Source organism: Opisthorchis viverrini, assembly GCF_000715545.1.
Source record: "Opisthorchis viverrini unplaced genomic scaffold opera_v5_362, whole genome shotgun sequence".
NCBI classification, from domain to species: Eukaryota; Metazoa; Platyhelminthes; class Trematoda; order Opisthorchiida; family Opisthorchiidae; genus Opisthorchis; species Opisthorchis viverrini.
In genome coordinates, this window is record NW_008752013.1 from 392,032 (window position 1) to 401,042 (window position 9,011).

The 9,011-nt window shown below is 45.2% G+C and overlaps 1 protein-coding gene across 1 annotated transcript in view; it reads right to left on the bottom strand.

The window, feature by feature from the left end:
* Positions 1 to 9,011, bottom strand: part of T265_10331 (hypothetical protein) — a gene marked incomplete at both ends in the record, with an annotated part of 32,901 nt that overhangs the window by 13,701 nt on the left and 10,189 nt on the right. The gene's annotated exons all lie outside the window — the stretch shown is intronic.

Here is a 9,011-nt window from a genome sequence, read left to right on the forward strand (position 1 = left end):
GAAGATTCTAGGAAGGAGATTGATTTGGATTTATTGTGGTGGTAATAACTAACCGTACCAACGAACTGTGAGTTGTATCATCTCGCCTATTTTTACCCACTTGATTTAACTACTTTGAACTGGTAATTGCTAGCGTTACCTACTACAACCTTTATGTATAATCAATCGGATATTGTCTCAGCTTGGCATGTTCCCCAGAAGGTAGATAATCTCTCGATACCTGTGTTTTCTTTCCAACACCGGTTCAGTCGTGGGAAATTCTGCATCGGATATCGCCCCCTGTTTATGGTATCGGCCTTTTTGCGCAAATTCCAGTAAAAGCGAATCTACCCAGTTATACTTTATTCTGATCGCCAGCTTATTATCATACCTAACGGCATGCCACCCACTAGTTAGGAATATACTATTATTATTATTGTTTTGTCACCAGTGACCAGACCATTAAGGTCTTATTCTCTCAATTCAGTTACTTAAAAGTTTCGAACCCTGAAAAATGCCATGATGAGGAATGATAAATTTTGCGCCTAAGGTTATTCGAAATTTAGCCACAATTTGTGCTCATCGGGAGGTTTTAACTAACAGGCAAATTAGTTCAACTCTGCTGTGAGAAATGTGGCTTGTAGATGTTGCAGTAAAATGTAGTGTGTCAGCAGTTCATATGCCTTACCCAACACGTGCAGCAACACAGCAGATGGACGAATGGTCCGAGCGTTGTGGGACACACACCAGCACCTCTATGAGTTCTGCCCTCCCGAGATTTTGATGGCCTAGGATCTTACTGATCCACTGGGGCCATGAGACCATAAGCTGTTTGTATTTAGTGAGTACCAAGCTGTAGGAACACGCAGAATTAGACTGTCACTGTACAGAGGTAAAGACACAGAAATCAGTGAGTGTGTTGGAGAGGTATACCTGGTTTAATATATAGCGGAAATATTCTGGAGGGCATGTATGAGTTAAATTTTATCAAAACATAAATTCACCTGTAGTGTTTAGATGACTAGATGACATAGTTGAAGGTGCCACAAGTCAAAGTCGAAGTGTGCGTCTACACCTCTTTGAAACAAAATCCCAACAAGCAACAACCGGGTAAGACGCAAAGCGATGGTAATTCAAAGAATAGAAGCCGGATTAGCGCAGCGAAACGCTAGTTTCTCTGCCACCCGAGGGGCCGAATCCCTCCTCAGGCAACTGGCTTTTCCAAGGAGGCATTGAAGTATTTGGGAGGTGGGTGTATGACAGAATCTGGATATTATTAACCAGAGGGTGGGTAAACCCCAAGCAAAGAAACCAGGAACGAGCGTCAGGGTGAAGAATCGGCCTTATGGTAAACGGGCGTTGATCAAGCTACCCCTGTTGGATAAACAGATAGGAAAACAACAGCTGATTGTTACTGATTCACAGGAGTATTCGAAAGCGATTTTATCCTTTGCACCAGCTACTGACCCAGCGGTTAGCGCTCACTGTGCGGAGCTTGTAGACATTCGTCGCGAGTTTGGGTTAGTGGCTTTAAGTTGCTGACGGACAAGTAGCGTCGGTCATCACCGTAACCGACCATATCCGGAAAACTGTGCCCGAAACATGAACAATTTATTGAGAGCGCTATGCGTTATCAAAAATCTCTCAGGCCTTGCTTGGTCAGGAAAGGCAACAGTCACCATAGTCGTCTGCTAGTAATCGATCTTCAGTATGAACCTACCCGGACGATACGAGGGCTGGGATCAGTGTGTCCCCGATACAGGGGACCGACATCTGAATGCTCGCACTCAAGGTTCACATTATTTTCTGCTTCAACCTCGAATAGCACCACGAGTCCCAGTGAATGTTTGTGATTTCAAGAGTGCCGTTTGCATTTCTAAGATTGAACTTCGCTGCTACTTAGACGGTCGGTCAGCGCGCGTCGACACCAGGTTACAGACTGCAATATGGAGCTCGCTATTACAGGCTTCCTGTCTATTACCCCTGGATCAACCCGTTTGCAAGCAAGAACGCAGAGATTTCATTCAACCGTTTACCAGGTTTCCGAATCACATCAGGCGGTTAGCTGTCTTGCCGCTGATTAACACCAAAGTGATTCATCACAAACCGGCCATTATCCGGCAGATTCAGTGCAAGTCAGGACGGCCTACGTCTGATAACCTGCACGTGGCCGAAGGCGGGTTGGAGCACATGCGCGATCCTGGTGTCATCCATTCGCCGAGCGATCTGGAGAATCACTTTGCACATTACCTCTTAGATGTCTGCAGAAGCCTGAAGACTGTAAAACGATCGCCTTGTTCCCAGTGCTACGATTGCCTCTAATCGGTGGCCGAATCCGTACGTCCAAGACTACCACCGTTCGTTCGGGTGCAAACTATTTTAGAAAATTCACCTACCGCACATTTATAACCAGATTTATTTTTTTCAAATCAACCCTTTAAAGGGTGCTGTTGCCACCAAGCTTGCACCCTTTGGTTCTTTCGTTCTTAGAAACACTATAGAAGGACTCTGTGCCCTATAGATGGGTTGTGCCGCACTAGCGAAGTCCTCTAATTTGGCCTCAAACGAGTGCCGATGACCTAAATTTAAGATGAGCGGCGCTGCACTTTCTGCATGATTATAAGCGAGTCAAGATGTGAAATGTGCCACTCACTAGAAGCACACCCAAATTGTTTTCGCCGAAACTATAGGGTTTCTAACTTGTGATTGTTAAGGGGATTAAGTCAACTCCCCTCCAACTTTCAGTGATATCTTGCTCATAGCATTTTGTTTGTGAGAAATTTTTCGAAATCACGCACCACCACCGATTCGCATTTTTTACTGGTTTACCAGAGGTGAAACGTGGAATTGTATTGTGCAATGTTTTGGCGCTCTTCTGTGTTCCTTAGGATTGAAATAACATCTACATGGCATCCAATGCAAATTCCACCACAGACAATCTGTCATTTACGCTCCTCAGATCTAACAAATGAGAGTATTTTGCTCAGAGAACTTCATCACAACATATTTTCTTATGTAGCTCAGTCTAGCATTGTTGAACAACAGCACGAGTCATGCAGTAGAGGTGCGAGGGCCATCACTGCGGATAATTCCATTTCCCAGATATGCATAACTAGCCCGTAGAGAAGTTCAGCATCGGGGGATAACCGTAGGTAAATTAACAACACATAGGGATCATTTCTTTTAAGAATGTCGCTCACCATATTTGGAATATGTCATAAAGCGGTCATTATGATGACGTTGGCCGTCGTCACTCATCCCCAAAAACTTATCGTAACTGCTCAGTATATGTCTATGTGTGATGCTGATTATGTAGCCTCACAGATACACGGCAACCAAATCCGTTGGTCAGCAACAGCCTTCTATACTGATAGCTGTTCGCTTGGTCAGCCATCTCGAATGCTTACTGTAATTCGTAGGCCCGCATCTATGTGGGATGTTCTTCTTGAGGCCTCACCTATGCACAGTAACCTAATTGAACGACCTTCTCTCACTCACGTGATATTGTTACCTTTGTTATCTGTAGCAAACACTAGGCCAACACCCATGCAAGCTGGTAAAAAAGGCCTCGAATATGCTAGCCTAATCTGACATCCTGACGTCATAACTGTACTTGCCGTCACCTTGCTTGGCTACTTATCGTTCCTGCTATGCCAATGTCCATGTGCGACGTTGATTATGGAGCACTGATGGTGCGGGGTAACCTATTCCAACCTGATCCGCCATACTCATAACTGCATGCTTTGTCGCATGCCTCTTCTACCTGAGATACCCACCAGGCCAGCATTTATGCGAAGCGATGAATACGAGGTTTCGACTATGCACATTAACCTAATCTAACGGCGAACGGCGGATGTCATACTCATAACTGCACGCAATATAACCTACCTTGGCGCCTTTCTGTAAATACCAGGCCAGTGCCCACATGAGACATTGATTATACGGCCTCAACCATGCTATCCTAATATAACGGCAAACGAGGGCTCGTCACACCCATATAGGTGCGCGCTGTCGCTTACATCTGTTAACTGTAGTAAACATCAGGCCAGTATCTATTCAACGACTGTCCGTCACACTCATAACCATACTCGATGTCGTCTGAAGTGGCTACTTATAGTAACTACCTGGCCCGTTCACATGCTCGTAACTGACTATCATGCCCTAATTGTACATAATAGACCAATCCAATGATCAACAGCGGTCCTTCGTCCGCATACATGTCGTCCGTCTGCCAACCCCAGATTAAAAATGCACACACATCTTTGAAAATCGTTTTCCCATTTATTGATAGCATCGATACAAACGTAATGTTTTGTCAATCCAGTAATCAGCTTCAGGAGGCCGCTTTTACTTGCCATAGTTTCTAAAAAAACAGCCAATTACGACTCGTATGCATCCTTTGCGACATCTTGCAAAACAATTAAACAAAATTGTATCGGATTACTCACCAAGTGCCTAATGAAGCCCCATGTTCGCTTCTAAAACAAACCAAATCTCAGTCATAAAACAGGATATACTGTACTACAACCTGATACACACGTCCCATGATATTCATGGAAAGGAGACCGGAGCCTCGCAGATTCGCGCGTTGACCCCATCTGTCACAATTACATCAAAGCCAATACAACTCCCAATCCACATAAGACGCCCCACAAACCTATGTACCTACTCTTGAAATGTAAGTGGCCTGTTCAGTGCCTGCATGTCCAGCGGCATGGTTTCACACATTGTGGGTGCAAAGTTCATGCCGAAGGACGGGATGACTCTGGTCAGTTCGTCCAAAAATACTTCCGCCATTTCCTTTCCAAAGATGAAAATGAAGTCATCTGCACATTAGACAAGTTTTTCTTCACGGGTCACTTGAACATCCGGAGTTCGGAAACTTTCCAGCGTTCGTTCCATGATGCAACCGATCCGGAAGTTAAACCAGAATGTGGAGGATAGGTAGATAATTTAGTTTACAAGTTTTCGTGGCCAAAAATATTCAAGTTGGCGGTCTGACTGTAGAAGTCATCAGGAGCATGGCAGCATGAAGGAATGAATAGAAGTTCGAAAGCTGAGGTAATGGATAATGATCCTTGCCTTTTCGAGAGCTTCAATGCCAAACTTCCTAAAGATACCAGCAACCTGAACCTAGCGTGGGAGTGTGTTAAAAGGCAGGAACGTTGAAATATAAACGAGAGAAGTGTTGCGAGTGGTTGAATGTAAGCTGACTAATCAGTTACAGATAAATATTTTTGTCCTCTAGGACAAAATAAACTCCGAAACAGTTGCTCTTTATTTAAATGGTGGAGCATTCTGTGTGGTGTTAGGTGAAGAAACAATCTTTAGTGAACTAAAAACCAAGGTCAGTTTTGCGCAGTCTCGCAGGGCTGATTCAAAACAATATAACCAAATCAAATATTTCCAGAGGGTTTTAATAGGCACTGTTAAGTTTTGACGGAACGTTCGTGAAACCATGATTTTTGTACAGTGTGCAGAGTTTTCCGGATGTTTAAATCGTTTGGTAATCAGAGAAATCTCGGTTGGCGTTGTGTAACAATCTGGTGTTCGAAGACATTATCAACAGGGGGTCATGAAATCACAAATTTCACACCAAATATGATATAGGGATGGTGAAGGATTTACGTAGTTTGGTTTACCGAATCACCATCTAGCTACTGAATGCAAATGGGCTACAAAATCAGTGCTGCCTGGTACAATGAATATTGTGTTTTATCCGCACTACACAGCCCAAAAACCTCCTACGAAATAATTTGGGTGGTGGCCCTCTCTTCGATTCCCGAAACTGAGCTGACCAACATAACCAGAGCTTTCCAGTGGCTTGACATCCGACTTCTACGAATGCCGTATATCTCGGACAAGCACGAATCATTGAATAATGCTGTATCATTGCTAAGATTGACGCCGGTCACTGCTTAAATGATAGGCACCAACTGGCTCACAGGATCAGCCTCACCTAGGGGCCAACGACTGAACTTTTATTCAATCGACAGGAGCAACGCCAGACGATCCTCAGAGGCGTTAGTTGGGGAGCCGGATTATCTGAATGGGCCATATTTCTATCGAAACCAAACCGAAGCACGGCTTGCTCCACATTGTGGGACTGTGGTTGTGTCGTGTTCGGTTCACGCGTCCAAACCCAACTTGCTGCAGGAATATACAGTAGGTTAAGCGACATGTTTATTGGATGCGGCTACTTTGAACGCCATGTGTCTTGTAAAAATCCAGGCCCTCTCTCACCAGGCGGGAAAGCACCGCACCCCTGTCTGCCGCCACGGTGCCAACCGAATGCTCAGTGCTGTTCCTATAGTAAAGAAATGGCTTAGGGTGCGAAGAATCGACAACTGAGTGTAGCGAGAATAATTAGAGTAGATGTAGGTTGTTTGAACGAAAAAGTTATCGGAACGTCCCACATTCAGATAAGGGTGTGCGCTGATGTCCGGTGCATTCCGCCATCCGGCGTGCTTTAAGAAGGCTCGCGATCGTGCTACGGTGCTGGTTGAATTATTTTTTAATTGGCTGTTGTGATACTGCAGTCGCCATTTCTTCGTTCAGTCGGCGTCCATCGGTGTTTGAAGCTCCTGCCGTAGCCGCGCCCTTCCTGGTGTCTCCTTCATGAGATTCGGGTTTGGAATCGATGGATATGCTAGCTAGGTCATTCACACAATATCCTCTACCCACTCATGTTTTTTAAACGCATCAACCGCGCGTTCTAGGGTGGCTGTGGGTATTTTTGCTTAACCGTCCCTATATGGGCAGGATGGTATAGAGCATAAGTGAGTCTCATCAAATTCGCGACGAAACACCACTCAAACTCTACGGAGATAATGCCGGGTTCAATAGTCCCAAGTACTCGAAAGATAGCACTTTCCGTTTGCTCCATCCTAGTTTTCAGCGATTCTACTATGCTCGTCCGGCCCATTCATTAGAGCTACCTCTCTCCAGAATAGCTCGAGGACTTCTTTTGCGTCATTTCAATTTATTTTTTTTTGCCGCTTTTACGATTCCACAATGAGCTTCAAAATTCAATGAGCTTCAAAACTCAATGAGCTTCTGTCTGACAGCTGCAGCAACAGTCTGCCTCGGCTCAGTAATAAACGTGATCTGTCAAAAAGCTCTCCTCTTCAGCGGAACCAAAAAGAGTAGACTGTGTACTGAACTTCAAGAACACGTCGAGAAGTGGTGTGGCGTGTCTGTCACAAGTTTAGTTAATTGAAACATTTTAGAGGGTCGGGCTTATCTCGGACACGACACTGCAAACAAGCATTCAGATGGTAGTGGAACAAGCCACCACCTAACATACGCTGCCGACCAATGATAACCTGGCTTGGCACGGAACTGGCAGATGGTTCTGACCAATCGCGTGCTAGTTAAGCCTATTGCCCGTTGAGCCACATAACTTGTATCGCGGGGGTGTTTTTGTTTCGTTTTCCGCCGAACACCGTTTGTTCACTCCTCTCGCCTGAACGAATACATCATACTATGGGACACACGTATAGATTAAAGGAAAACTGGCCATGGAAATTTCCGATGGCTTCTTCACTGACCCCGTGAATTCGTGAATCCGTGAAAGTAAACGGAACGACTTATCGACTGGCAACTCCATAATGCCAACGGTGATGTAATTCAAGCGGGCGATGAATCAACGTCTGTATTATCACTGGAAGTACAATACGAGGCCAGGTGGTTTCCGCTCCCGTACACTCCCTTCCGGTTTGGTCGCAGGCAGTGTCTGTATCAAACCCAGACAGGACAGACTGATAAGCTCATGCTGTCACCCACCTGGATCCACCTTTTCCTGCTTTATCTCAAAATGGTTCTAGACTGTGAAGCTTCGAGTTGCTGCAAGGAAACCTCCAATGAGACCTGATATCAAGACTAAAAAAATTCTTTGAAACCGGTGGGTAAATGAGTGGCTGACAGGCTTCGCTGTTAGCTATAAGCTCCCACAGGATGGCGCCAACTGCCTTTAAAAGATAAGACATAGGATATCCGCAGGACAGTCCAGCGGTTTATTTAACCGGCCGGAACGTCAGTGGATCGGATGTGTGATTCGAGCAGTAACCCGATTTCCAGGCGTAGCCAGTGTTTCGTCCACTGTGTCAATACGGATTGGTGATATGGCCTCGCGTTGTAACGGAACTTTCGCAAGCCAGTTACCAAGCTCAACGGACAGGTCACCTGCTCAACAGCCAGTTGTTGGATTAAAACCACAAACAGCGACTCCATTGTATCTGCATGTATTCGTAATCTACTTGAGTTAGCATGGCCAACATTTACCTGTCTATAAAGTGCTTCGTGATTCATGACACCCATGTCGCGACATACTTTCGTGTCCTCACAAAGAATCCCAAAAGAGAATTTCCATATGGACTACTGACCGATAAAACAAACCAGAATAAGTGCCTATCTCATTCAAAAGCCCGATTCTTCATTATTTCCCTCAACCTCCTTGCTTTGTGCTCAAATTGGGCAAAAAACAGCTTGTTATCCTTTTCGGCCAATGTTCGTTTCGACTTCGAAATACGCGTACCGTATTCATTTTGATACTGCACTTCAAAATACGTAATATGAAACTACATTTCTTGCACTTCACTCTTCACGTATCTGATGATCTTGATGCTAACCTCAGTCTGAGTGCGCCTTACTAGATTGGATTCAAATGAGTTGCGCTGTTCGGCCTCACTTAGGGCCAGTGCATCTTGACGTGTTGAACAGTATCTGGTTGTGCCAAATTACGCTCTGACGGACGGCAACTCTGAGGCTGACAAAGTTGGCTCATCAGAATTTATCCCAGTTTTTTCGTTTAGGAAGACTTACACTTCGTGACTTTGGCGAATGATTTCGCTTTCTATGTCAAACGGCTAAGAGCCTCCTTCAGGATGGCGCAAATCGCGAGATGGACAGTACATGACTTGGCAGGAAGACGTGAAAGAGATCACGAAGAGTTTGGGTGTTGTTGGTGTTGTGCGACTTCCAGGATGGGGTCCCCGTGACCCCATCTGTGCTTGGCTGGAGACGTTGCAAGA